Consider the following 6,000-nt stretch of genomic DNA (forward strand, 5'->3'; position numbering starts at 1 on the left):
CCGTCGTTCCAGTGAGAACAAACCGAGTTTATTCAACCGCTCCTCATAGCTAATGCCCTCCATACCAGGCAACATCCTTGTAAATCTCTTCTGCACCCTCGCTAAAGCCTCCATATCGTTCTGGTAGTGTGGCGACCAGAATTGAACATTATACTCCAAGTGTGGCCTAACTAAGGTTCTGTACAGCTGCAACATGACTTGCCAATTCTTATACTCAATGCCCCGGTCAATGAAGGCAAGCATGCCGTATGCCTTCTTGACTACCTTCTCCACCTGTGTTGCCCCTTTCAGTGACCTGTGGACCTGTACACCTAGATCTCTCTGACATTCAATACTCTTGAGGATTCTACCATTCATTGTATATTCCCTACCTGCATTAGACCTGCCAAAATGCATTACCTCACATTTGTCCGGATTAACTCCATCTGCCATCTCTCCGCACAAGTCTCCAAACGGTCTACATCCTGCTGTATCCTCTGACAGTCCTCATCGCTATCCGCAATTCCACCAACCTTTGTGTCATCTGCAAACCTACTAATCAGAACAGTTACATTTTCCTCCAAATAATTTATATATACTACGAAAAGCAAAGGTCCCAGCACTGATCCCTGCGGAACACCACTAGTCACAGCCTCCAATCAGAAAAGCACCCTTCCATTGCTACTCTCTGCCTTCTATGACCTAGCCAGTTCTGTATCCACCTTGCCAGCTCACCCCTGATCCTGTGTGACTTCACCTTTTGCAGCAGTCTACCATGAGGGACCTTGTCAAAGGCCTTACTGAAGTCCATATGGACAACATCCACTGCCCTACTTGCATCAATGATCTTTGTGACTTCTTCGAAAAACTCTGTCAAGTTAGTGAGACACAACCTCCCCTTCACAAAACCATGCTGCCTCGCACTAATACGTCCATTTGCTTCCAAATGGGAGGGCATCCTGTCCCGAAGAATTCTCTCCAGTAATTTCCCTACACTGACGTAAGGCTTACCGGCCTGTAGTTCCCTTGATTATCCTTGCTACCCTTCTTAAATAAAGGAACAACATTGGCTATTCTCCAGTCCTCCGGGACATCACCCGAAGACAGTGAGGATCCAAAGATTTCTGTCAAGGCCTCAGCAATTTCCTCTCGAGCCTCCTTCAGTATTCTGGGGTAGATCCCATCAGACCCTGAGGACTTATCTACCTTAATATTTTTGAAGACGCCCAACACCTCGTCTTTTTGGATCTCGATGTGACCCATACTATCTACACACCCTTCTCCAGACTCAACATCCACCAATTCCTTGGTGAATACTGATGCAAAGTATCCATTTTGGACCTCGCCCATTTCCTCTGGCTCCACACACAGATTTTCTTGCCTATCCTTCAGTGGGCCAACCCTTTCCCTGGCTACCCTCTTGCTTTCATGGACATGTAAAAAGCCTTGGGATTTTCATTAACCCTATTTGCCAATGACTTTTCATGACTCCTCTAGCCCTCCTGACTCCTTATTAAGTTACTTCCTACTTCCTACTTTTGTCTGTTCCCAGCCTTCTAGCCCTGACAATGCCTCCTTTTTCCTTTTGACGAGGCCTAGAATATGTCTCGTTATCCAAGGTTCCCAAAATTTGCAATATTTATCCTTCTTCCTCACAGGAACATGCCGGTCCTGAATTCCTTTCAACTGACACTTGAAAGCCTCCCACATGTCAGATGTTGATTTACCCTCAAACATCAAACGTGGGTTTGAGTAGGGTGATCATTGCTCGGCACAACATCGAGGGCCGAAGGGCCTGTTCTGTGCTGTACTGTTCTATGTTCTATCTGCCCCCAATCTAGGTTCTTCAGTTCCCGCCTAATATTGTTATAATTCGCCTTCCCCCAATTTAGCATATTCACAGTAGGACCACTCTTACCCTTGTCCACCAGCACTTTAAAACTTACTGAATTGTGGTCACTGTTCCCGAAATGCTCCCTTACTGAAACTTCTACCACCTGGCCGGGCTCATTCCCCAATACCAGGTCCAGGACAGCCCCTTCCCTAGTTGGGCTGTCTACATATTATTTTAAGAAGCCCTCCTGAATGCTCCTTACAAACTCTGCCCCATCAAAGCCCTTAGCCCTAAGTGAGTCCCAGTCAATATTGGGAAAGTTGAAGTCTCCCATCACGACAACCCTGTTGTTTTTACTCTTTTCCAAAATCTGTCTACCTATCTGCTCCTCTATCTCCCGCTAGCTGTTGGGAAGCCTGTAGGAAACCCCCAACCAGCACCCTTTGAAGTTAAAACTCACCACTATTCTTAGAATTCCCCCTATACTAAAAAGGGTCGATATTCTAAATGGTGAACAGAGATTCTCACTCCCTGACTCCGATGCAGGCTTCAGTGGGTGCTATTCAGGTCAAACTATATTTTCAAGTTATTCCCCGGTATAACCCATACCTTCACAAAAGTAGAATTTTACCTACTTACCCCTTAGTAGCATCGATGTCCTGGGTCCTGCGTTGTTAAGTAAGTAAAGTAGGTTAATAACCACCGTTTCAGGTTAAAACTTTTAAGTTATTTTATTATTATAATTTTTTTTAAAGCTGTAAATACTTTCTTAACAGAAAGGTAAAAAGATCTTGCTTCTGGATCCTTCCTGTTGGTTGAAGGGACCTTCAGGCCCACCTTGACAATCAATCTTCTTTAAAATATGGTCTTCTTGAGATGTATTCGCTGGTGAACTCGGTTGCTATATCCTATCCTTCCCATGTACCGAACTGTGAGAGCTGGCTCTGGCTCTGTTGGCTGTCCCCTTTCTTTGGGTTTATATTCTCTTTCGAAGAGTTATTAAGTTTTAACGACTTTATTGTAAATGAGCTTGTTTCACTTTGATAGTTAAAAAGTATCTTTGATAGATGGGGGGGGGGGGGGGGGGGGGCTGGTGTTACCCAATCTCTCGGGGTATTATTGGGCGGCCAATGTGTCGATGGTGCGCAAGTGGATAATGGAGGGGGAGGGGGCAGCATGGAAACGGATGGAGAGGGCATCCTGTGGAGATACAAGCCTGGGGGCCCTGGTAACGGCGCCGTGGCCGCTCCCTCCTACGAGGTATACCACGTGTCCGGTGGTGGCGGCTACCCTCAAGATTTGGGGGCAGTGGAGGCAATATAGGGGAGAAGTGGGGGGCTCGATGGAGGCTCCGTTAAGGGGGAACCATAGGTTCGTCCCGGGGAACATTGATGGGGGATTTCAGAGTTGGCACAGAGCGGGCATCAGACAGCTGAGGGACCTGTTTATTGATGGGAGGTTTGCGAGCCTGGGGGAGTTGGAGGAGAAATTTGGGCTCCCCCGGGGAACATGTTCAGGTATCTGCAGGTAAAGGCATTTGCTAGGCGGCAGGTGGAGGGATTCCCTTCGCTTCCTGCGAGGGGGGTGAGCGACACGGTGCTTTCGGGGGTCTGGGTCGGAGAGGGGAAGATATCTGATATCTACAAGGTTATGCAGGAGGCGGAGGAGGCATCAGTAGAGGATCTGAAAGCTAAGTGGGAGGGGGAACTGGGGGAACAGATCGAAGACGGGACATGGGCTGATGCTCTGGAGAGGGTTAATTCTTTCTCCTCGTGTGCGCGGCTTAGCCTCATCCAATTCAAGGTGCTGCACCGGGCTCACATGACTGGGACGAGGATGAGTAGGTTCTTTGGGGGTGAAGACAGGTGTGTCAGGTGCTCGGGGAGTCCAGCGAACCATGCCCATATGTTCTGGGCATGCCCGGCACTGGAGGAGTTCTGGAAGGGGGTGGCGAGGACGGTGTCGAGGGTTGTGGGATCCAGGGTCAAGCCAGGATGGGGACTCGCGAGTTTTGGGGTTGGGGTGGAGCCGGGAGTGCAGGAGGCGAAAGAGGCCGGTGTGCTGGCCTTTGCGTCCCTAGTAGCCCGGCGAAGGATCTTGCTACAGTGGAAGGATGCGAGGCCCCCAAGCGTGGAGACCTGGATCAATGACATGGCGGGTTTCATTAAGCTCGAGAAGGTCAAATTCGCCCTGAGAGGGTCGGTACAAGGGTTCTTTAAACGGTGGCAACCTTTCCTCGACTTTCTGGCTCAACGATAGGGTACAGGGACAGTAGCAGCAGCAACCCGGGGGTGAGGGGGGGAAGGGGGAGGGAAAAGGGGGGGTAGGGTAAAGGGGGGGGGGCGGACAATGACTATGTTTGTTTATTTAATTTTAATTTATTTTTAAGTTCTTTTGTTGTTCATTGGGGTTGGGGGGGGTGGGGGGATGGGATACATATGGTCTGGGGGTGTTACAGATATTATGGGTTATTTTGTTGCATTTCATTGTTTGTCGTTATGTTTTATATTTTCTGTAAAAAATTCCAATAAAAATTATATTTTAAAAAAAAGTATCTTTGATGTAAACATTTTAATACAACTAATTATTCATTTTGGGCATAACGCCACCTCTCAGATCTGATTAAAAAATGCTTTGGTTACAATAGGTGTTACTTTTATTTCTGATTTTGAATCGTTTAATTTTCCAATTGTCCCCAGCTCATAACTTTGCCTTTGATTTTGACTTTAAATTATGTTTCTTGTAGACAGGTCGTCTCCAATTTTCTTTTAATTAACTTGATGTTAGTAGAATTTTACACTTAGAATTGACACCAAATTCGACTGAGCATCATCCATCCTTTCCAGCTGTTTACTGAGTGAGTTCATTTCAATTAAAGTGTGAAACTTTGCTTTTTGCTGTATGTTAAATTTAACTTGGTTAGGGCTTGAAAGACCTGCCTGTTTTAAACATTCATCACTTAATTCAATTGAAACTCTCATCCATGCTTTTCCAGATGCTTCCTAAGATATTTACTTTCAATATAGGTGTGAGCCATTGTTTTAGCTTAATACGTGGATCCTGTGTGTTTGCTAAGCCTGCTTGTGAGAAAGAATCTGCATTTTATATCCTGCTCTTTGCAGCTGCCATTAACCTTTTGTGGGATCTTTCCCTGTATCCTCTCATGTTTCTCTCAGACCAGATATTGCCAGACTTCCATGTTTCAAATGACACATTTTTGTGTATTTTCAAGAACACCTTCTTATTCTTGATCTCTACCCATATAGCCTCGCTGCCCTCTATGTACATCTATGATATTCTCCCGAACCAGCAGTGCAACTCCGCCACCCCTTTTCCAATGCCCTCTAATGCCTGAAACATCTAAATCCTGGAACGTTTAGCTGCCAATCCTGTCTTTCCCTCAACCATGTCTTTGTAATGGCAACAACATCATAGTTCCAAGTACAAATCCAAGCTCTAAGTTCATCTGCCTTACCCGTAATACTTCTTCCATCAAAACATATGCACTTCAGGTCACCAGACCCGCTGTGTTCAGCAACATCTCCCTGTCTGCTCTGCCTCAGAGCCATACTGGCCCTATCCCCTAGTTCTCCCTCAATGTTTTCACCTTCTGACCTATTGCTCCGGTGCCCACCCCCCTGCCATATTAGTTTAAACCCTCCCGTGTGACACTAGCAAATCTCGCGGCCAGGATATTTATGCCTCTCCAGTTGGGTTCCCGAAGAAATTATGAACCTGGCGTGGTGGTTGCTGAGAGAGAGAGAGGGTGTACAGCCAGTGTCCAACACCACCAAAGTTCACCGACAGCCATGCCACTGGCCAGGGGCCTTCGGCCGGGGCTGGAGAGAGTACTCGGGTTGGCCAGGAGGTGGCTGTGGGGTTGGGGTGGACGAGTACTCAACGCCATTACCACAGTCATCAAGGCAGCCATGCAGCTGTGCATGCCACTGACAGACCGATTTAAACCTGGTGCCCTGGGTCATATAACTGACCGCCCAGGGCACCCCCTGGTTGTCCACTGGCCCCAGCCGACCCATCAGTTTTATCAGCACGTTCCAATACAACCTGTCCCATCTTTTCAGCCCTGATCAGTATGTGTCAGTGTGTGTCTGGGGGGTGTATTGTGCAGCCATCTGGGATGGCCACTTACAAAGGGAAACATGGCCACACAAAGGGAAGTATGGCCA

This window comes from Scyliorhinus canicula, chromosome 13 (genome assembly GCF_902713615.1).
Source record: "Scyliorhinus canicula chromosome 13, sScyCan1.1, whole genome shotgun sequence".
Classification (NCBI taxonomy): Eukaryota; Metazoa; Chordata; class Chondrichthyes; order Carcharhiniformes; family Scyliorhinidae; genus Scyliorhinus; species Scyliorhinus canicula.